This window comes from Somniosus microcephalus, chromosome 11, assembly GCF_052327205.1.
Source record: "Somniosus microcephalus isolate GS21.2 chromosome 11, FLI_Smic_1.0, whole genome shotgun sequence".
NCBI lineage: Eukaryota > Metazoa > Chordata > Chondrichthyes > Squaliformes > Somniosidae > Somniosus > Somniosus microcephalus.
In genome coordinates this window covers 93,627,823-93,652,338 of record NC_140997.1, presented here as the reverse complement: position 1 = coordinate 93,652,338, position 24,516 = coordinate 93,627,823, and the positions used below count along the sequence as shown (strand labels likewise).

General features: G+C 47.6%; 1 long non-coding RNA gene across 1 annotated transcript; it reads right to left on the bottom strand.

Annotated features, from left to right (window-relative positions):
- Positions 1-649: 649 nt before the first annotated feature.
- On the bottom strand, positions 650-21,780 carry LOC147110761 (uncharacterized). Its single transcript, XR_015079983.1, has 2 exons — positions 20,025-21,780; positions 650-3,052 (listed from the first exon to the last, which is right to left on the bottom strand). It is a non-coding gene; the product is annotated as an uncharacterized LOC147110761 (long non-coding RNA).
- Positions 21,781-24,516: the final 2,736 nt, after the last annotated feature.

Genomic DNA, 24,516 nt, shown 5'->3' with positions numbered 1-24,516 from the left:
TATGGTGTAGGTACCAGGATTTTGGCCCAGCGACAGTGAAGGAACGGCGATACAGGTCCAAGTCAGGATGGTGTGTGGCTTGGAGGGGAACTTGTAGGTGGTGATGTTCCCATGCGTCTGCTGCCCTTGTCCTTCTAAGTGGTAGAGGTCGCGGGTTTGGAAGGTGCTGTTGAAGGAGCTTTGGCGAGTTGCTGCAGTGCATCTTGTAGATGGTACACAGTGCGCCGGTGGTGGAGGGAGTGAATGTTGAAGGTGGTGGATGGAGTGCCAATCAAGCGGGCTGCTTTATCCTGAATGGTGTCGAGCTTCTTGAGTGTTGGAGCTGCACTCATCCAGGCAAGTGGAGAGTATTCCATCACACTCCTGACTTGTGCCTTGTAGATGGTGGAAAGGCTTTGGGGAGTTAGGAGTGTGGGAGTTTATGGTCATTGCTTAGTCACATACTGCCTTTACCAACTGTGCCACTAAACATATGTAACATAATATTGCTAGTTGCTGTCGATTATATTTCATGTTATTTTTGTTAATTTCTTGCAGGCTTTCTTAAATCAAAAAGCGTGAAGATATGGATCAGCACTTCAATACCAGTGATAGAACGGATTCTTTTACCCTCAGTCTGGTTCAGCAATCACTGAGTCGAATACAACCGGAGAGTTCAAACGATTTATTATCCACGGAGTCTTACTCTGATATATCGGCACCGACTCCTGCAAGAGTCTGACGAATCCAACAGAGTAAGCAATTTTTCATACAGCGTGCTACATTATTATACCTGCATTGAGAAAGCATTAACACATCGTACATTCTGCACCAATCCTGAGCTGTGCACGTATACTTTTAATTTGATTTCCTGGCCTGGCAGTTCGAGCTGGGCAAGCCACATTTTACTGAATGGGTTACAGCTAAGTAAACATCATGGTAATGCGTTTGCGATCACCTATTGTCTGTATAACTTCTGCACGCCGCCCTACATTGTTCCTCATCAGCAAGGTGTACCATCGTGGGCGTCAGCCACATTAGCAGCTAAAGATCAGGTTAGCCTTTTTATTTTACTTCTTTGCTGCCTTTACAGTTTCTCGTTTCTTTTCCATTGACCTTGGTATTCTCATTCCCTCCTTTTATCATTCTATGATAACCAACCGTTATTCAGTTACGTTTATCCTATTTAGTCGATCAAATTCTTCATTATCATCGTACTTTACTTCCTTCATTTCACATTCATTGGTCTGTCTTACTATTAACATCTTCGGGCCACCTATTTTCTCCAAAGCTAGCTGCATTCTTCCTAACACACATTTCATGATTGCTAGTCCAACAAAAATACAGACGATTGCAACTACTAGGTACATAGCCATATTTATCAACCAGTCATACCATCCTCCAAATCCCCAGTTACTTGCTCCCTTCATATCATCCATTTGTTCCCTTATCTTTGTGATAAAGCGGGTGATGTTCTCTGTCTGGTCTCGGACTCCCATAAGGCATTTACCTTTTACTATTGCACAGACACCACCTTCTCGGGCCAGCAGGTAGTCTAAGGCATATCTGTTCTGCATAGTGAATAACCTGAGTTCCGACAATTCTTTAGTGACTGCGTCGAGGGCCCCCATGGTAGCATTACCTAGGATGGTGAGGCCACAGATAAGGTAGTTCCGGTTATTGGCGGCCAAATAGGCTCCAGTATAGCTTATAGAGAACAGGCCAGCAAATCCATATCCTACAGAGGTTCCGTGTCCTCCTAGGGATTCAGGATCTTTCCACTTGGAGCAAAACTCTTTTGAGGCTGCCCTGGCTACTATTCTTCGGTGGGATGTCCATTGGGAGGGGCAAGGTACTGTGGTAGGGGTTAAGGTAGCGATGGCTACAGTCCGGGGGGCGATATCTATTACCATGAAATTAGTGGCTTTTCCTTGGCCCAAGAAAAAGTAGCCTGGTTTGGTATATATCACGGATATGTGTTTCTGCCTTGTGCTTAAATGGCTCGGGGGAAGGAAATAGTCAAAACCTCGGATCTCAAGAGTATCAGCAGGCTGGGTATTAGCTATTTTTACTAGCATAAAGGTTTCCCCCCCTACCTTCAGAGTTGTCCCATCCCCTTCTCCACATAAAATTTGTACTCCTTCGGTTATCGACACACACACAGATTGCTCACATGTGCAGCTACCGGTGTCAGGTCCTATCGTACACTGATGGTGGAGGCAGCGTGTCACCAAGCAGGTGTAGTTCTGTTTAACCCATACTGACCTACAACCATAGCCCGTCCCATTCCAACAATTCTCATAGCCACCAGGGTTCCTGCTTAGTTTCAGGCAATTGGCGGGCGGGGTTAAGGTATAGGGTAATGTTATATTGGTTGTGGGAGGGGGGAGGTGAGTATCTAAAAGAAAGTCCGGGGGAACAATAACCGGGGTTGGGGCAAACACCCCCTCAACAGATATCAGGGGCGGATAACAAACAATTGACTCTGGTGAGTATAGGGCTGCGTGAGTCTGGAGGAATAGGTTGCCAGTCGGGGTTTCTTCAGGGAAAGTGTGTTGGAGATCTCGTTTACGTCTCTTTGTGAGGGTACCTTCTACCCTAAAATAGTCAAAGCTGCTCATAGGGGGCAGCCCATTTCTCTTCCTTTCCTGATTGAACTTCAGATAACGACTTTGTCCTTTGGTATCGGTAGTTCTACTGCATGGCCCTGCAGTAACAGACTTGGTCACCTGGCGTCGACAAACGTAATCAAATTTACACTCGGTCCAATAGCATGGCAATGTTCCTCTGTGTTTGTTTCTCAGCACTAGCGAGTGGTGGGGCTGTCTAATAAGCCCAATGTAGGTGTCCAAGTTGATCACGTTCCATTTCCCGAACCCGCCTGGGTTATCATCATTGCACCGAAGCACGTCTCCTTGGCATAGATGGTGTACCCGCTTGGGTTGGTTCCGCCGGCATGTTCTCCTTCTGCGCTGTTGAGTTATTCCAGGAGTGAGCAGGACACTGATGGAGAGGATCCACAGTGGCGTCTGCATGGCCAGTCGGCGCGGCACGTCTGTTTAAGGAGAGATTTCTTGGAAGCAAGAGAGGTTAGCATTCTTTAAGTTTTAGGCATAGCATTACTGACAATTTTACAGTGGTGGAGGTGAACCCAAGCACTCTTTCCCTCTACTTTGGCAGCAGTTGGGGTGGTGAGTAGGACTTGATAGGGTCCTTCCCAACGAGGTTCCAATCCTTTTCGCGTCCAATTCTTGATCAATACATACGCTCCGGGCTCGATTTTGGACGGACTGACTATAGGAGGGAGGTCGACGTAGGCAGCGCGTACCCGGGAGTGCAGACTTCTCAATGCCCTGGTTAACGACAAAATATAGTTAGTCATTTCTGCCGTCATGTGGTGAAAGTGGACAGTCTTTGGGACTTCCTGGTTCCACGGGGTTTTGAGAGGTCTGCCATATATGATTTCAGCAGGGCTTAACCTTGCTGCACCAGCCGGGGTAGTACGTATTTGGAACAAGGCCACAGGGAGTAATTTGAGCCAGGTAGTTCCCGTCTCGGCCTGTAATTTGGCAAGTTTATTTTTCAAGGTCTGATTAGCCCGTTCGACCAGTCCGGCGGCCTGTGGGCACAATGTAGCTGCTGTTGGATGCCCATTTGGGTGCAGAATTCCTTGGTTACCTGACCCACGAAGTGAGGGCCGTTGTCTGAACTTAATCGGTTTGGAATTCCGTACCTGGGAATAATTTCTCTCATTAAAACTTTTACAACAGTGGGAGGCTTTGTTATCCGTAGTCGGGTAGGCCTCAATCCACTTACTAAATACATCAACAATAACCAGTACATATTTATAACACTGACACCTTTCTAACTCAATGTAGTCCATCTGGAGGGTCTCAAAAGGACCCGTGGGTAACGGCGTCTTACCCATTTCACAAGGTATGCCTTTTCCCGGGTTATGCTGCTGACAAATGAGGCAGCGACTGCTAATACCTTGAGCCAGAGATTGTAATCTTGGATGCCACCATGTAGCTAGTAACGTGTCACTAGTTGCTCTGGCACCACAAGGAGTTGCAAAGTGTATACATTCAATAACCCATAATGCTAGCTCATCTGACATACAAGTTTGCTCGGCAGGGGTGACCCATAGTTTAGACACACAATTATATGTACAACCGAGCTGTTTCCACAGTCCCTTATCACAGTCAGGAGCGTCCTCCTGTAACTTAATGACGTCTTGGATGATTGGCATTGGCTTTTCCGAGGGAGACTTGCTTTTATTTGAGCTTTTAGTCTGGCTCATTATTCTAGGCACAACCACTCGTTGTTCCTGGGACGCTTCCCTAGCTTCCTGGTCAGCGCATCTATTCCCTATGTCTACTGGGGTTTGTCCTGCTGTGTGTGCGGAGCACTTTATCACGGAGATCTGTTTTGGTAGCATGAGGGCTTGTAGTAAGTCAGATACTAATTTCTGATGGGATATCTGTGTTCCTGCAGAGGTTAGGAACCCTCTGTTTTTCCATAATTGTCCGAAATCATGAACCACTCCGAAGGCATATCTCGAGTCTGTATAAACGTTAACCTTCAAGTCCTTCCCTAAGATACAAGCTCGTCTTAATGCGAACAGTTCTGCTTGTTGGGCGGAATACGGAAACTCAAAGGCGGCAGACTCCAAAGTTTTACCGTCCTGATCTACGATTGCATATCCAGAAAGTCTTTTCCCAAGGGGACTGACGGACGCACTTCCATCTACATACATGGTTGTGTCAGGACTCTGCATTGGGGCATCAGATAGATCATCCCTGACGGAGGTATCCTCCTTGATTAAAAATAGACAATCATGTCCTGGGTCTGTTTGTTCGAGGGGTGGTTCTGTGAGAAAACATGCTGGGTTGATAGTAGTACAATGCTTAAATTGCAGTTTAGGATTATTCAACAGGTATATCTCGTACTTATTTTGTCGGGCCATAGTGAGGTGCTGAGTTTGTAATTGGCCTAATAGTGCAGTTACCGAGTGTGAACTGTATACTGTAATATCTTGTTGCAAAGTTAGATTGGCAGCCGATTGTAGGCTATTATAGATGGCAGTCAGAATCTGGGTGCATACGGGATGCCCTAGCGCTACTGGATCTAACTTCGAGGAGTAGTAAGCCACCAGCCTATGCTTGTCCCCATGTTTTTGAGTTAGGACAGCAGTCGAACAATCAGTGAGGATAGTGCAGTATAGCTGGAAGGGCCCGTCATACAGGGGTCTCCCCAGCGCTGGTGCTTGTGACAATGCTTCCTTTAGGTTTTCAAACGCTCTCAAGGTGACAGGATCTAGCTGAAACTCGCCCTCCATACTGGTGTATGGTGTTAGTCGTTTGGTTTCTAGAGCGATGTTGGGTATCCATTGTCTACAGTAGTTTACCATCCCCATCCATTGTCTCACTTGTTTTGCACTACGGGGAACTGACAGATTGGCTCAATCCCGCTTCTCTCTAGACTCCGCTCGGTTGCTGAGAGCATGAAGCCGAGAAACTTAACTTTCTGTTGAGCCACTAGTACCTTTGATTGAGAGACTACGTACCCTAGTGAGAATAGGTGATTAAGCAACTGGGCGGTGTCTTCCCGGTTACTTTGTTCGTCAGGGCTAGCTATTAGCAAATCGTCCACGTATTGGACCAGAGCGGAACCATGTTTCAAGGTCAAAGTCTGCAACTGTCCTTGTAGGCACCTAGAGAATAATGTTGGAGAGTTTACAAAGCCTTGCGGCAGTCAGGTCCACGTATACTGTTGTCCATTATAAGTAAAGGCAGAGGTGTACTGGCTTGCCGGTTCCAGTGGCAAGGCGAAGAAGGCGTGTTGGAGATCGACTACTGCAAAGATTTTCGCTTGTGCAGGGACCTGGGCCAGAATGTGAGCTGGATTAGGTGCTAGTGCATGAAGCGGTTGTACAATAGCATTGATAGATCGTAAGTCCTGTACTAATCTGTACTGGTTTGGCTTTCCTGATTTTGGAACTGCAAGTATGGGCGTGTTGCACGGGGACTGGCATTTAATCAGGATTCCTTGTTTCAGTAGTCCCGTGATCAGTTTATCAATGCTGGGTATCGCTTGTTGTTTCAGCGGATACTGTCGTATGGAGGGTAGTACAACATTTTCCTGTGGGGCGATTTGGATGGGAGTTATTTTAACGCATCCTACCTGTGTGGGGTCTTCTGCCCACACTTGCGGATTGACGTATTCCGGTACCTCATTCCCAACGTGGTGGTGCAACTGTGTCGAGGCTACCTTTGGTTCTTGGTAGAACAGGATAGTTCGACCGCCTGACAGGGCCTGCTCCTGCCGGTCATCTGGGTTAGCTTGTTCAACTGCCTGTTTTACCATGGGTCCCAGATCTTTCGCACGGTAGGGGGAGTTCACTTCCCGGGTGATGTGTGGGGCTACAGTTAGGGGTTGCTTCCACAATTCCGAGGGAACCTCAACATATTCTGCTTTTCCCTCCGGTCCCGTAACTATGGCTCGGAGAACAACATCCCACTCAGTTCCTCCATAAGCTTGGTAAAAATTCTCCAACTCATTTTTTCCACTTCGATCATAAGCTAGGGTTACATGAGATGGGGGTTCATCCTTTAAGTCCAGAGTCCACCATTGTGGGGTGATGGAGACGTAACATTGTCTTTTAGGGGCCCATGGTTTTACAGTTATTCCTTCGTTCCCACACTCAAGTCTTAATTGAAATGCACATAACAGGTCTCTGGCCATGAGATTGCAATCCAGCCCATTTGTGATCACGAATTGGTGTTTTACGGACTCATTTCGAAATGCTACTTCAACTGGTTCTGATATCGGGTACTGGCACACTTGTCCTTGGAATCCGGACAGGCTTTGTGTCTCCCCGGATTTAGGGAGATTGAGCTCCGATCGGACGGATGACATGCTGCTCCGGTGTCTACCAGAAACGTATGCCAGTTCCCTCCAATCAGTAATGATAGAACGGGCTCCTTGTCCGACTGGAACCCGTTCACCACGAGGTTGGCTAGTCAGTACTGGGGAAACGGATTATTCTGGGAGAAGTCTGTATATCTTCCTCGTCCCCGATTTCCCTGCCAACCTCCCCGTTGTCCTTGCATATGGCCCCCTCTTCCTTGTCTTCGGGAGGGACATTCCCTGCTCCAGTGGCCTTGCTGACCACAGTTAAAACAGGCATCTGACCCTGCTTGCTTCCCTCCTCTTCCTCTATCGCTGAAATTTTGTCTCGGGGGAGCGTAGGGTGGGCCATATTTAGGGACGGTCGGTCCATTGGAATGGCTGATATATCTGTACCCTTGTCTATCAACCCACCCTGGGACGCAGTACTGGGGCTCCGTCTGATATCCTATCACATCTTGGGTGGGCTTTGGCTCTTCCTTTTTCATCACATACTCAGTCTTGACTTTGACCTGGGGCTGACTCTCCTGACTCTTACTCTCTTTCCAATAATATTTCACTGCCCTGGCCATCTGGCTGGGACTATTCTCTGACCAGTCCATATTGTTAGTCTTAATTGCTTCAGACACCGAGGTTGGTAGACAGTTTATCAGAATAGCACAGTATTGCAGCGAGTTTGCTCCGTTCTGGTAATTAGCATCTCCTGACTGACTCCGATATACCTCAGAGAATCTCTCTAGGAATTCCTCTGCTCCCTCGCCCTTTCGTGGTTTAGTATCCAACACCTTGGATATATCAATGGGTTTCTGCAGGGTGGTGGTTAAAGCAGTGAGTATGGCCTGTTCACGAGCAGCACCCTGTGCGTTTTGAGCCTCTAATGCGGCATGGTCCGCAAAGCCTAGGTTAACCAAAAACCTTGCATGTTCGGCGGGAGTCAAGATCTGCTGTACTAACGCCCATAAGTCTCTTGATTCAGCATTATAGACGAGTATAGTAGTCCGGAGGAATTCTACAAACAAGGTGGGGGATTTCTTCCTATCTGGCATCCCGGTTAAGATAGCCATTATCTCGTTAGGTATCTTCTACCCCTGGAAACCTATGGTCCGGGGGTTATCGGCGGCCACTGGAGTATTCGCGTTAAAGGCAGGGTTAGGCATTTGTCTCACCGGCAACTGCCGGGGTGTCGGTTTATGTCTGGCGGGTCTCTCGGTATCGGATTCTGATTCCAGGGATGACAAGTCATCTCCTGAATCTCCACTGTCAATGTCACTATGGTCCCGGCACTCTAAAAAGGACCTTAAAGCCTTGAGGGTACTCTGGCTCTGACTCTCTAGTCTCTGACTTTGAATCATCTGCCTTTGATTTCTCCGTTTTCGTGACCTTGATGGACTGGGTTGGGGTGGTGAGGGTGGCGTCGGGGGCCGATTATTCTTAGTCCCGAGTCGGGTGTAAAAAGCAACAGGGTCAGTATACTGGGGACCCGGTTGTTGGTCTCCCATCTGGACCGGCGGGGGATTATTCACTTGAACCGTGACTGACGGCGGCGGGGAAATGGCACTGGCAGATACTTGGTGTCGGCGCGGGGGTTTGTACAGTTGGTACGGGTGCCACCGGGGGGGTAAATGTTAACGTACGGGGGGGGGGGGGGGGGGGGGGGAGCACGGGGAACATGAGCCCTGTGATTCCATTCTTCCAAATCATCATCACCATCTCCCTCTGTTAAGGCAAGGCCAACCATTGGATTACGTAAACCACTTATCAGTCTTTCCAGACTCGCCCATGGTCTTTTCAGACTCCTGTTTTGAGCGTTTCTCATGAGCACATTCCTTTTTCAATACCTCTACTGGTTTGACTACCCCTCTTTCAGTGAGTCCTATTCCTAATTTTAAGGCATTATCCTGCCAACTTGCTAACAAGGAAGTTTCTTTCAGTTCCTGGCAATACTGTCTCCATAGGGCAATTAATTCTTGAGCCTTTTTAGCAGCATCTAGGTTCTTAGTTCCTCCTAGTGGCCATTGATCACTTCCTAATTTCTTATTTAATCCTCCCGACAACTGTCTAAGTTGCTTTGCTTTGTCAGGATGTTGTTCACAAAGGGTCTGTAAGGCGCTACCCGATTCAGTCGTGGTATCTAAACAATTGCCCATCTTACTCCCCTTGTGAACTTTACACAGTCGCGTTTTAAACTTGTTCAGAGCCTAGGCGGGCCAAGTGATATACAAGGTCGACGCTTTACCTGACACAAGTGCTTATTTCTAAGTTTACACAGTTCCTAGTTATTCCCTCAGTACGTATACTGACCCTCAGTGATATCCGATCACTGACCTAATCACCTATCTCTTCCAGTATTCGCCAGACTGACCTGGATCTCGGCGGGACACCACACGGGAGCTAGCGATTGGCCGATTCGTCGTCAGACTGGCGGAATTGGAGGAAAACCGAGGTAGTACAAGAAACTACTTACATCGGGGGCCCATTTCCTCCCTCCACGTCCGAGACGATTCAGCTCTTAATTCGCGAACTCTCGGTGACTGTCCATTGAGATCCCACTTCTGACACCAAATGATAGAACAGATTCTTTTACCCTCAGTCTGGTTCAGCAATCACCGAGTCGAATACAACCGGAGAGTTCAAACGATTTATTATCCGCGGAGTCTTACTCTGATATATCGGCACCGACTCCTGCAAGAGTCTGACGAATCCAACAGAGTAAGCAATTTTTCATACAGCGTGCTACATTATTATACCTGCATTGAGAAAGCATTAACACATCGTACATTAGAAACATAGAAGATAGGAGCAGGAGTAGGCCATTCGGCCCTTCGAGCCTGCTCCGCCATTCAACGAGATCATGGCTGATCATCCAAACCCTAGCACCCGGTCCCTACACCGACAGCCATCCCACCCAAGCCCTATCCCCGTAACCCCATAACCCCACGTATTTAATCCCCCCCTAACACTAAGGGCCAATTTTTATCATAGCCAATCAGCCTAACCCGCACATCTTTGGACTGTGGGAGGAAACCGGAGCACCCGGAGGAAACCCACGCAAACACGGGGAGAATGTGCAAACTCCACACAGACAGTCACCCGAGGCCGGATTTGAACCCGGGTCCCTGGCGCTGTGAGGCAACAGTGCTAACCACTATGCCACCATGCTGAGCTGTGCACGTATACTTTTAATTTGATTTCCTGGCCTGGCAGTTCGAGCTGGGCAAGCCACATTTTACTGAATGGGTTACAGCTAAGTGAACATCATGGTAATGCGTTTACGATCACCTATTGTCTGTATAACTTCTGCACGCCGCCCTACATTGTTCCTTATCAGCAAGGTGTACCATCGTGGGCGTCAGCCACATTAGCAGCTAAAGATCAGGTTAGCCTTTTTATTTTACTTCTTTGCTGCCTTTACAGTTTCTCGTTTCTTTTCCATTGACCTTGGTATTCTCACCAGTAGGGAATCGTCCAGGGGAGTCTTTAAACGAAAAGCAGATGATATACAAGAGAGTCAGATTAAATTACTGCGGATGGATACTGATAAACAATGCACTTCACACACAAACAGAAACAATGACAACAAATGTGAACATGCCCTTCCTGTGCAGCCAGACTATTATGACAAGAACTTTCCTGATTACAGGCAGCCTGTTGAGATAGGCTGTTTCTCGTTAGATTCACGTCGCCAGCTCTTTAATGATGCCAGGCAGCTAAAATACTGCGTGGAGCCCACCAGCAAGAATCCAAATTTCAATCTGCGAGATGGTTACAAAGACAGATACATAAAAAGGAACGATAACATTAAGGAAAAGCTGGACCATATCCCGAAGTGGATATTACTGAACAAACACAAATTCCCCATGCTGTCGGGGGATGACAAATCGCCTGCTTTGACAAAGTAAGTTGTGGCATATAGCTTTTTATTCTGTTACAGAACAGTAAAATAATAAATTTGTAGTAAAGGTTTATGATGAGTAAAAGTATCCATTTCTCTTACTTCACATTTAAAAAAAAAAAAATCACATGAATTTTCCACTTATGAAGCGGAGGGATGTGAAATGGAACATTTTCTATTTCAGGCACCCATTGTCAGCATCCAGCACTGTGCAGTTAAATGCAGAGTGAAGTTCCTTCAATTCTGCCCTGACCATATCCTCAGTTTCAACCTAAGAAGAGCACCCCCAAATGCACAACAGCCATGGAGTGAAAGTGCCAGTTTATTGCTAGGGCTCCTTGATGCCACACTTGATCAAATGCTGCCTTGATGTCAAGGGCAGTCACTCTCACCTCACGAGTTCAGCTCTTTTGTCCATGTTTGGACCAAGGCTGTAATGAGGTCAGGAGCTGAGTGGCCCTGGCGGAACCCAAACTGGGTGTCAGTTAGCAGGTTATTGCTGAGTAAGTGCCGCTTGATAGCACTGTCGACGACACCTTCCATCACTTTGCTGATGATTGAGAGTAGACTGATGGGATGGTAATTGGCCGGGTCGGATTTGTCCTGCTTTTCGTAGACAGGGCATACTTGGGCAATTTTCCACATTGCCGGGTAGATGCCAGTGTTGTAGCTGTACTGGAACAGCTTGGCTAGGGGCGCAGCTAGTTCTGGAGCACAAGTCTTCAGTACTATTGCCGGAATGTTGTCAGGGCCCATAGCCTTTGCAGTATCCAGTGTCGGCAGCCGTTTCTTGACATCACGTGGAGTGAATTGAATGGGCTGAAGACTGGCATCTGTGAGGCTGGGAACCTCAGGAGGAGGCCGAGATGGATCATCCACTCGGCACTTCTGGCTGAAGATAGTTGCAAATGCTTCAGCCTTGTCTTTTGTACTCACGTGCTGGGCTCCACCATCATTGAGGATGGGGCTATTTTTGGAGTCTCCTCCTCCTGTTAACTGTTTAATTGTCCACCACCACTCACGACTGGATGTGGCAGGACTGAGTTCAATTTTTTTTTAAAGTGAATAAATTACAGTAAACTCGTTTAAACGGCACTTAATCATCCGGAATTCTTTAATAACCGGCAAAATACATAACCGGTAATCTTGCCAAATTCATCCAGCACTCGTTTTACCGAGTCAGAGTCTCCCGCGGTGGCCAAGTTAGTCAGTGGTTTATATTTGTGTGTTAAAAATAGCCTACCTCTCTGTTATCCAGAATTTTTCATCAACCGGCACCATCCTGGTCCCGTAGGTGCCAGATAAGAAAGAGTTTACTGTATATTGCAAAACCACTGCTAATTCAGTCATTATTTTTGGCCATAAAACATTACCCAAGTAAAGTGTATTATGATGTTAGACTATTTTGGTTCATTATGATTCGCACATCAATTTTTTTTTAAAGGCACAATTAGCATGGGTTTTATTCATGTGATCTCTTTTAAGCGAGTCACTATGTTGCTGTTTAGTCACACATTTTAAAGCCAGTCTAACTGAACAAAATATATAACTGTTATTCTTTTATTTTGCCCAAATATACAAAAAAAAACAAATTTTAACCCGCAAATAAATGCAGTTAAAGTGTAACCAACACCACACTAGCACTGGCACTTTTCCATTAGCGGGAATCATGTTTCCTTCTAGTCTAGTATGGCAACACATCAGGCTATCAGATAAACATCTGTCAAAAGGAATCTGCTACATGTAGTACTGTATATGTGTCACATCTGGACTGTACAGGATATGCTACAAATTATAGGAGTAGTCCTTCATCAGCAATCAGAAAAACCCTCGTTTTATAAGCATCTAATAGAAAAAGGCCAACAACTCCAAAAACTTATTTCTGCATGATTATTTCACTGTAGGTATTCGTAAATTTCCATTTGCTATCCTTTTCTCCTGTGAGATGATGCAATACCAGGCTTCATCCTAACCGATTCATTGACGATTAATACTTAGCACAAGGATTTAGTCCAAAATTGAAGGTAATACCCAAAACTTTAACAAAGTCTTTTTTTCTTTGCAGATTCTGACTGACCTGCTGTGTATTTCCAGTATAATTTTTTTCTGGTTACAGTCAATGCTCGATTCACTAATGGGAATACAAAATACAAAAGTAGCTGCAATTTTCCCGAGAAGAGTGAGGGTTTGGCGTTAGTAGCAACCTTCGTCTCCCTCCCTCTCGCCCCAGGAAGCAGCTCTTCCTGTGGGAAAACGGTCAACGTTTTAACCGTAATCAGTTTCCTTATCTTGCTTCCTTTTTATATTGGAGACTTGCTCGGTGTTTGGCTTCTAAGGCCATTGCATACTAAAAAAAAACCTGCAAGGCAGGTGAAACTGTGTCCCCAAGCTCTGACACATTGCCATCTTTTATGTTTTGGTGAATTCAACTGGGGCAGGAACCAAGATCATTGAAATCCTAATTAAATAAGGGACCATGTCAGTGCTCTGGGGCAACCTAAACATTTAGAAATTAATGTTAAGAAAGTTACTTCATTGCAAATATACTGCAGACTGTGTGCATCAGAGGCTGCAAAAAACATCCTTCACAAACTGGTGTCCCAAATATTGCTGCAATCCCAGACAGGCCAAACACAATACTACAGCTACCACATTAGAGCAAAAGTAAAGATTTTGGTGCTCCAATACAACTAGGACAAAAGAAAAACCAAAAAACATGGCTTGTGGGGAAAGCAAAATGTCCTGTGGGTGTCAAGGAGAGTCTAAGCACCTTTATGCTACAGATTAGCAGGGGCCAGGAGTACTGAACTCATGCTACATCAGCCTGGCAATGCTTCAGACTGACACTGGATGGCAGAAATGGCTCCACTCTCCACGGAGACATTTAAAAATCAGCACGACACTTGGAATAGAAGCATTAGAGCCATCAGACAGTGAGAGGGAACACAATTCAGAGAGCAGCGGTAGTTCGCAAAGTCTCCTTGTGAAAGCTGATAACACTAAATGTTGCAATGTTTAGATAAAGCCCAAACAGACAGCCCATTAATACTGCAGAACTGCTTACACTGGAAGCGGTTGCCCGTGTTCCAAATTCACCCCACTTACACCACAGGGTGCACTTAGAGATCGGCGGCAAGAACAGAACAAATCTACATACAATTTCAACTTTTTCAAGAGCGTAAAGGAGCCTGCGGTGGCAGCAGTTTAGATCTGCCACCGCGGGGGGGGAGGGGGGGGAGGGTGGTGGCGCATTGCCCCTGGAGGCAGGTAATCTCACGTGAAGTGGTGCTCCTGACCACCAGGGACATGGGCACCACTTTGTTTGTTTTACAGCGCCATGTCTAGAAGACAGCAGCATCTAACAAACCGCAGCACTGCTTTGGCATTTAGTATACAAACGTAGCATATCATTTCATACAGACCCCAGCATCTGCAACATTTGACCCCTTGTGACCCCACCTCATTGTTCTTTGATGTAATGTTTTCCTGACTGACCTGTTTGGACACCATTCACACCTTTGATTGCTGTGATTATCTCTCTGCCGAGGTGTGATAAATGGCAGTCAGAAAGATTACCTGTAAACATCTGACATTATTCTCTGACTATATGAGCTGTGTCTTTATGCATCTCTCCAGTTCACCTGACGAATGAGCAGCGCTCCGAAAGCTTGTGATTTCAAATAAAACTGTTGGACTATAACCTGGTGTTGACTTCTTACATTTATTAATATGCAAGAACAGCACAATAGTTGTTCCCTCGGCTACGTGATGCTACTACCGCTTTCACACTGAGGCTGCAGTTGATAAATGCTAACCATTGAAATATTATTTTATGCAGCAGAAAAAAAAGCAGCAGGAAGTTGCCTAATGGGGCACAAGAGTCTGCAAGGAAAGTGCATCAGGACTCCAACATAACTAACCATATGAAACACATCCTGCAAAGCACTGCAAACCCATGCTGGGGACATCAATTGCTGCTACAATACCAGTGAAAATGGGACCTCCTACCAATTTGGGTCCCAACAGGTCATCCAAACCCATGATTCATGAAAACAGTAATGCAGTCAGTAATTAGCAACGTTAAACCAATGAGAAAGCACAAAGATGCATTTCTAGCCTCATATGTAATTCAAATTCTGAAATCAGTAAATGGAGCTATTCTTAAAAAGCAATGGTCACTGCAATTAAGTCCTGTAATTGTTCATATTCTATTTCAGCATAGATGACAGAACAGTGTGGTATTAAATTATTGTTCTGGACACTCCAGGCAGAATCCGTAATCTTTTATGCAGCTCTGCACGAATGCAAATGAATGAAAAGTTGTCCTACTGCGTTTTAGCAACAGAATAAATAAAATGAGTCTTCTATATTTCCAACAGGACCAGGGATCGAAAGATCCCCCACAGTGCAACTGCTGCACTGTGAAATCCAGGGGTGGCTGGTTCCATGAACACATGCAGCAATATTTCCGCTATTTAATTTTGTTTCTTAGAATCATACAGCACAGGAGGAGGCCATTTGGCCCATCGTGCCCGTGTCGGCTCTTTTGAAAGAGCTGTCCAATTAGTCCTGCTCCCCCGATTCCGGCTTTGGCATTTGTTTCAAATCTTTCGGTCAAAATAAAATCCACATTTTAACTTGCCACTGCTTTTCCTTTTTACTTAAATTAAAATATGTCAAGGAGCAAAATTGGCTCAATCTCTCGAGTTCCATAAGGTTAGTTTGACACTGTTTTGGTTTTAGATCATTTTGGGTAAGGAGGGGATGCCGAAGGGAGAACTTTAGCCTCCCAGCACACCAGACAGCCAGGTCAGCAAGGAAAGCAGGACCTCGGAGCGGACTCGTTTATTGTCTTTCTGTGTGAAAATGTTGTACCAGCTCTTTCTTGGGAGATGACAAGTGATGGGCATTAAGACATTTTAATCTGTCTGATGGTTCATAAATTCTAATTTCAATCTTCTTTTGGTAGAGGTTAGAGGGTATCAGTTTATCCCCAAAACCAGAAAGCCTAAGTACTTTAGTGTTTTGCCAAATATGTCAAACTTAGGACAACACATCCCAAATCTCTTAACTTTCAGTCTCCGGAATCAGCCCAACATAGCCAGCATCAACCTCCAATCCTTCAGGAACATCATGTTAGAGGAACAAAATAAAATCTGATCCCATCTCTATTCCAACTCCTGATGATCCTCTACACACACGTTGGTTTACTATCCAGACAGCTAGCTGGGCTATACTCTCACTGCAACAAAAATAGATCTCGTTCATCCTTAAAATTAATGCAAAGTTTGCAGTAAACTGTGAACATAAAACGTCAGTCCTGCCACTGGAACCAGTACCCACACTGCCAAAATGGATGGCTTCAACTCTCATCTCCGACGGCAGCACAAGTACAAAAACAACTTTTTTAAAAATTAGTTTATGGGATGTGGACGTTGCTGGCAAGGCTAGCATTTATTGCCCATCCCTAGTTGCCCTCGAGAAGGTGGTGGTGAGCCACCTTCTTGAACCGCTGCAGTCCATGTGGTAAAGGTACTCCCACAGTGCTGTTAGGGAGGGAGTTGCAGGATTTTGACCCAGCAACGATGAAGGATCGGCGATATACTTTTAAGTCAGGATGGTGCGTGACTTGGAGGGGAACTTGGAGGTGGTGGTGTTCCCATGTGCCTGCTGCTCTTGTCTTCTAGGTGGAAGAGGTCGCGGGTTTGGGAGGTGCTACCGAAGAAGCCTTGGCGAGTTGCTGCAGTGCATCTTGTAGATGGTATACACTGCAGCCACGGTACGCCGGTGGTGGAGGGAGTGAATGTTTAAGGTGGTGGATGGAGTGACAATCAAGCGGGCTGCTTTGCCCTGGATGGTGTCAAGCTTCTTGAGTGTTGTTGCAGCTGCACTCATCCAGGCAAGTGGAGAGTATTATATCACACTCCTTACTTGTGCCTTGTAGATGGTGGAAAGGCTTTGGGGAGTCAGGTGGTGAGACACTCGCCGCAGAATACCCAGCCTCTGACCTGCTCTTATTGCCACAGTATTTATGTGGCTGGTCCAACTTGCCATTGGAAGCGGCCAACAAACAAGGGCATCGGTGGGTTCAGCAGCTGAAGACCCCTGCCCAGCCAAAGGTACCACCACTAGCAAAATAGCACGCACGTGCAGTTGTTTTGGCTGAAGTAGAATATAAATGGAGTGGTTTCTACAGCACTGACTGAGGCTGGGAGTTAACAGTGAAAATCGCTTTCTTGCCTTAATCTAATACGTACGTGCACATACACTGACAGAAGCCCCAAACTGTGCCAAACAGCGACAGGATATAGGTTCATGCCTGTAATTATCCAAACAGCAGAATGGCCTACTTCTGTTCCTATGTCCCTATGTTATCAGTGACAACCATCCATCATGGAGAAGACCTGAATAGAGGTTAGGCATCTCCCCAGTTAGGAAGATCACTTTGTACCACTCTCAAAGCACCTCCTAACAATCTGTTTCATCGCTGCAGCATTTGCAAAGGTCTCAGACCAAGTCCTTCCACCCACCCTGACAAATGGGGGCAGTGCAAGGTGTAAAACCCAAGCGAGAGCAACGAGTTTTCAGTATTAGCATACTTTGGAGAATGCTGCTGCAGTTAGTAAATGATCAGCAGATTGCTGCATCAGTATCGGCGATTGAACGAGAAATATATAGTTAAAGATCTGATGCAAAGTACAGTCTGCACCCGTCACTTTAATACAATTGTTTATAGCACACTAGCGTCTCTCCTTAACATCACACCCAACTTCGTGGCAGTGGATTAGATTGTGTAATGGCATTAAGTAAATTATGTGCAAAGAGGGGATGGAGCAAAAGCATGTTACACAGAACAAAGTGAAAACAAGCTCCACACAAAGAGAGGATGGAGTAAATAAACAGAACTAAAAACAGAACTGAAGGAAATGGGAAGGGATGTGCACTATTGGGTGGAAAAATGATGTGCAAATCAAATGTATGGAAATGGTACAAAACAAACAAAAGGATTGAAGACTTAATTCAAAGCAAAGCCACTCACAGGATATTGTTATGGCGATTCTTATTTGGGCTAGATATAAAAATCAAGGCTTCATATAAAGTGTATAAACAGGAAGCAGCTGTTAAACCACTAGGACAAGATTGTGGAAGTCAGCTCAATAAAACTATACAATCACAAACTACTCTTGGAAGTCTTCTACAATCTCCTGTTAGCTCAGGCTTTGCAAAAAGTCGTGGTATATTTAGAGTTGCCAAGTCCAAAGATGCTCAGACAGCAATTTTTGTCGTTGAGCCACGATGTTTTTCTTTGCTACTGATGAAAATTCACGTAATTTCAATAATTAATGCCTCCATATCATGAGTGGCACAAGTAGAAAAAAAAGACTTGGAATCTGCTTTTTATTTTAGTGATTACCAGACAGCTGAAAATCTAGATGTATTAAGTCCTAGCTAGCAGTGACATAGTTGAAATGATTTGACTAGAATAAAGTATGTCATCGGAAAACATATAGAGCTACTTATACAACACCGTGCTCAAAAAAGTATTGAACTATTTAGTAACTTGAGAAACTTCAGCATAAAATACTCTGTATAAATGCAAGTAAATAGAAAACAAGTGAGATTTTTGCAAAATACATTTTCAAGTAGTTCAGGTGATGGGGTGAGAAAACATCATTTCATAGAATCAAACAGCACAGGAGGCCATTCGGCCCATCATCCCAAGATATCTCTGTACAGGTTCTTCTTGAATAAAAACTCAGCAAGAGATGGCTTGTTTCTCTCCCTCAGTAACATTTTTATGTACGGAAACGGACATAGGAACAGGAGGATGCTGTTCTGCCCCTCGATACTGTTCCGCCATGCAAACAGGTCATGGTTGACTTGAACTTCGACTCCCTTTACCCGCCTTTGCCCCATATCCATGGATAATGTTGCCCAACAAAAATCTGTCGATCCCAACCTTGAAAATTTCAATTGACCCAACATCCACAGCCTTTTGGGGAGAGAATTCCAGATTTCCACTACCCTTTGTGTGGAAAAGGTGCTTCCTGCTCTCACTCCTGAACAGCCTGGCTCTAATTTTAAGATTGTGCCCCATTGTTTTTGGATTCCCTCACTAGAGGAAATAGTTTCTCTGTATCTACCCTATCAACTCCTTTATCAAGTTTATACAACCTGTCCTCTAAAGCTTTTTCACTCAGCTTTGGTTTGCAACATCATCTTCCCCCTAGACCACCCACTATTCTACTGAAAACAGAGTGCAGCAAGAGGCAGCAGGAGCCAAAGCAGAGCAAAGAAGTCGAAGTTGCACATCTGCAATCAAAAAACATTTCAGAGATGGCTGCCCAGAACACAATTCCATTCAGTGCATGAAATTTATATACAAATTTTAATTAATTTTCTTTTTATCCCGATCAAAAAAAATCACTCGCACTCTCTGCTTTTCGTCTTACCATTTTACCAAACGCTCAGAAAGGTTAAAGTTCACGCGCATACGCCAAGCAAATATGAGTATTGAGATCACATGACCAACATAATCAATGTTACTTATTGATTATTTACCAATCATAAATGCAATCAGCCACATCTGGATTCCTAACTATCCACATGTGGCTAACGTAGTGGACAACACTGGAATAAGACAGGATTAGAAGCATTTTAAAATTTAAACATTTCACTTTAAAAGAATAGATAACCTCAATCTGCTAACTGGCAACCTTGTACAACATGAAATGAAAGAAACAACACCTTCCATATCAAGAAGAGCAGATAAGACCTTTATCTACAAATAATAGGTCCATACAAATAACCAACAGTGCGGGGTGCAGGCGAGCACAAATCAAGTGGCCCTGGATTGTACATTGCTGATTTCTGGTGTACAAAAACACAAATGAATACCATCTATCCATGTATTATAGATCCACATGTATGAACTAAAAGCATATCCATTAGCTGCACTGAGCTGTCTTCTAATGTTACAATTTGACAGATTACTATGGTTACTGATTGCACCATACGGTTGTTCGGAGAGGTTAACAGCCGGAAACTGGACCTTTGAAACGTTTAATCAGTCAAATATTCAACACACAGCAGCAACTTACAGAAAAATTACTCCACCCGCTCAAAAGCCCCTCAGTTAGTTATTCTGAGGATGCTCCGCAGAAGGAAACGGCACAAACAATGACAACAAAAAACACTTAAGAGGAAACAACAGTGCAAAAACAGAAGCAAAATACAAACTTACATTTACATGGCACCTTTCACGTCTCCAGGATATTCCAAAGCGCTTTACAGGCAATTATTACTTGTGAAGTGCAGTTACTGTTGTTTTGTAGGCAAACCCAGCAGCCACTTTATGCGTGGCAAGATCCCACAAACAGCAACGAGATAAATGTCCAATCGTTTTTTTCGTGTGATAAATATTGACCAGGACATCAGCAGACATCTGCTGCTTTTCTTCAAGATAGTGCCTTTGGATCTTTTATGTTCACCTGAGAGGGCAAACGGAGCCTCGGTTTACATGTCTCATCTGAAAGACGGCACCTCCAACAGTACCGCACTGGAGTGTCAGCCTAGATTATGTGCTCAAGTTTCTGGAGTGGGACTTGAACACATAACCTTCCAACTCAAGAGTACCAACACTGATACTTTGTCACAAGAAATAAATAAATGCAGAATGAATAGGTACCAAGTGCTACTTGTTATGTGCTGACCCATCTTTTCCAAGTTTTAATCAAACCAGACCAGGTGCTGCGCAAGTCATGTGACAGTGCGTTGCTGAATGATCTTGACCATGCTTGCACCAAAGGCCACAATGGGTTACAGATCAGCTGCCACCATCTGTTCCAATTTATTGCTAACTTCAGTTCCTCAAATAAATTTACTAACAGTTTTACTGCCAAAACCTCAGGAGACAGGAAGCAAAACTAGCATTTCAAAACTAGCAAGCTTCTTTGTAGTCACACACACATCTGATGCCTCAAATATTTGGTATACTATTCACAATTACCTGGTATACTATTCACAATTATCAAATGCATTTAATAGATTTGGCAGTGTTTCAACCTTGCAGGGTCGTTTGTTATATCTAATGGTCATACCGCATACCTTATTAAACTGCTCCTGCCATCCTTTCAAACCCCTGTACAATGCAGCATTTCAAAAGTTCCGCAAACAATATAATTTGTTTTTAATCTTTAAAAAAAACCAGGACCATTCACATCTGTTTCCCTAATTGCATTCTACTATAAAGACTGCCTGGGTCCTCATTTTAAAGCGTCCTTTATACAAAGGAGTAATATTTTACAACACTTCAGCTTGGCTAGTAATGTGTAGGTGTGACAAGATGACCTTTAAAAGCAAACAACAAAGAAACACTCGTCAGAAAGAGTCAGTGCTGCTGCGCTGCATAAATGGACATCATAATTCCTCTAAACCCAAAACAAATGTGTACTTTCTCCTCAACCTGAAATTAGATCAAGCACTGCAACATTTAAAAGCAAATGGTTTGTCCTGACAGTGAAACCTTCCTTTCCAAACCATGCAAAGCAGCAGGGTTTCCTGCTAGCTTCCCCCCAACAGGATAGAATTGTCCACACTCAGAGCTTCTAAAATTTACCAGATATATATTGAAGTCTGGCAGGGGAGAAAGGATACTTTGCACCAGAGGACATGACAAATAATTTCTGTTTGGTCATCTTAAAAGTCAAAAGGGGAAGTATAGCAGGCCTGTTCGGGAGCCGCTGCTCTCTATTCACAGGGGGACAGTACACTGTCTCACACACCCATATTAACAGAGAGAGTGAGAGAAACCGAGAGTAGCATGACCGGGGTGAGGGGAAATTAAAGGACTTGGACAAAGAATGGGACATAGGAAGAGGAAGGAAGGAAGAAACAGGGGACGAAGCAATGAGGAAGAATTGGGGTAAAGGAATTGATAGGGGCACTGGGAAGGGGAGTTGTTGGACAAAGAGTTGGGGGGCACATGGGGGGGGTTGATAGGGGCACGGGGGGGTGAAGAGAAAAGAATTGGGGCAGGGGAGGAAGTTGATGGGGGGAGGGGGGGAGAAGAGGAGGGGGGGGGGAGAAGAGGAGGGGGGGGGAAAGAGGAGGGGGGGGAAGAGGAGGGGGGGGGGAAGAGGAGGGGGGGGGAAGAGGAGGGGGGGGGAAGAGGAGGGGGGGGGGAAGAGGAGGGGGGGGGAAGAGGAGGGGGGGAAAGAGGAGGGGGGGGAAAGAGGAGGGGGGGAAAGAGGAGGGGGGGGAAAGAGGAGGGGGGGGGAAAGAGGAGGGGGGGAAGAGGAGGGGGGGGAAAGAGGAGGGGGGGGGAAAGAGGAGGGGGGGGAAAGAGGAGGGGGGGGGAAAGAGGAGGGGGGGGGGAAAGAGGAGGGGGGGGGAAAGAGGAGGGGGGGAAAGAGGAGGGGGGGGAAAGAGGAGGGGGGGGAAAGAGGAGGGGGGGGGAAAGAGGAGGGGGGGAAAGAGGAGGGGGGGAAAAGAGGAGGGGGGGAAAAGAGGAGGGGGGGGAAAGAGGAGGGGGGGGAAAGAGGAGGGGGGGGAAAGAGGAGGAGGGGGGGAAAGAGGAGGGGGGGGAAAGAGGAGGGGGGGGAAAGAGGAGGGGGGGAAAGAGGAGGGGGGGAAAGAGGAGGGGGGGAAAGAGGAGGGGGGGAAAGAGGAGGGGGGAAAGAGGAGGGGGGGAAAGAGGAGGGGGGAAAGAGGAGGGGGAAAGAGGAGGGGGGAAAGAGGAGGGGGGAAAGAGGAGGGGGGAAAGAGGAGGGGGGAAAGAGGAGGGGGGAAAGAGGAGGGGGGAAAGAGGAGGGGGGAAAGAGGAGGGGGGAAAGAGGAGGGGGGGGAAAGAGGAGGGGGGGGAAGAGGAGGGGGGGAAAGAGGAGGGGGGGGAAGGAGGAGGGGGGGGAAAGAGGAGGGGGGGGAAAGAGGAGGGGGGGGGAAAGAGGAGGGGGGGGGAAAGAGGAGGGGGGGGGAAAGAGGAGGGGGGGGAAAGAGGAGGGGGGGGAAAGAGGAGGGGGGGGGAAGAGGAGGGGGGGGGAAAGAGGAGGGGGGGGGAAAGAGGAGGGGGGGGGAAAGAGGAGGGGGGGGAAAGAGGAGGGGGGGGGAAAGAGGAGGGGGGGGGAAAGAGGAGGGGGGGGAAAGAGGAGGGGGGGGGAAAGAGGAGGGGGGGGGGAAAGAGGAGGGGGGGGGGAAAGAGGAGGGGGGGGGGAAAGAGGAGGGGGGGGGAAGAGGAGGGGGGGGGAAAGAGGAGGGGGGGGGGAAAGAGGAGGGGGGGGGAAAGAGGAGGGGGGGGGGAAAGAGGAGGGGGGGGGAAGAGGAGGGGGGGGGAAGAGGAGGGGGGGGGAAGAGGAGGGGGGGGGAAGAGGAGGGGGGGGGAAGAGGAGGGGGGGGGGAAGAGGAGGGGGGGGAAAGAGGAGGGGGGGGAAAGAGGAGGGGGGGGAAAGAGGAGGGGGGGGAAAGAGGAGGGGGGGGAAGAGGAGGGGGGGGAAAGAGGAGGGGGGGGAAAGAGGAGGGGGGGGAAAGAGGAGGGGGGGAAAGAGGAGGGGGGGAAAGAGGAGGGGGGGGAAAGAGGAGGGGGGGAGGAAAGAGGAGGGGGGGAAAGAGGAGGGGGGGGAAAGAGGAGGGGGGGAAAGAGGAGGGGGGGGAAAGAGGAGGGGGGGGAAAGAGGAGGGGGGGGGAAAGAGGAGGGGGGGGAAAGAGGAGGGGGGGGAAAGAGGAGGGGGGGGGAAAGAGGAGGGGGGGGGAAAGAGGAGGGGGGGGAAAGAGGAGGGGGGGGGAAAGAGGAGGGGGGGGGAAAGAGGAGGGGGGGGAAAGAGGAGGGGGGGGGAAAGAGGAGGGGGGGGGAAAGAGGAGGGGGGGGGAAAGAGGAGGGGGGGGGAAAGAGGAGGGGGGGGAAAGAGGAGGGGGGGGAAAGAGGAGGGGGGGGAAAGAGGAGGGGGGGGAAAGAGGAGGGGGGGGAAAGAGGAGGGGGGGGGGAGAGGAGGGGGGGGGGAGAGGAGGGGGGGGGAAGAGGAGGGGGGGGGAAGAGGAGGGGGGAAGAGGAGGGGGGGGGGAAGAGGAGGGGGGGGGAAGAGGAGGGGGGGGGGGGAAAGAGGAGGGGGGGGGGAAAGAGGAGGGGGGGGGAAAGAGGAGGGGGGGGAAAGAGGAGGGGGGGGGAAAGAGGAGGGGGGGGGAAAGAGGAGGGGGGGGGAAAGAGGAGGGGGGGGGAAAGAGGAGGGGGGGGGAAAGAGGAGGGGGGGGGAAAGAGGAGGGGGGGGGAAAGAGGAGGGGGGGGGAAAGAGGAGGGGGGGGGAAAGAGGAGGGGGGGGGAAAGAGGAGGGGGGGGAAAGAGGAGGGGGGGGGAAAGAGGAGGGGGGGGGAAAGAGGAGGGGGGGGGGAAAGAGGAGGGGGGGAAAGAGGAGGGGGGGGAAAGAGGAGGGGGGGGAAAGAGGAGGGGGGGGAAAGAGGAGGGGGGGGAAAGAGGAGGGGGGGGAAAGAGGAGGGGGGGGAAAGAGGAGGGAGGGGGGGAAAGAGGAGGGGGGGGAAAGAGGAGGGGGGAGGAAAGAGGAGGGGGGGAGAAGAGGAGGGGGGGGAAAGAGGAGGGGGGGGAAAGAGGAGGGGGGGGAAAGAGGAGGGGGGGAAAGAGGAGGGGGGGGAAAGAGGAGGGGGGGGAAAGAGGAGGGGGGGGAAAGAGGAGGGGGGGGAAAGAGGAGGGGGGGGAAAGAGGAGGGGGGGGAAAGAGGAGGGGGGGAAAG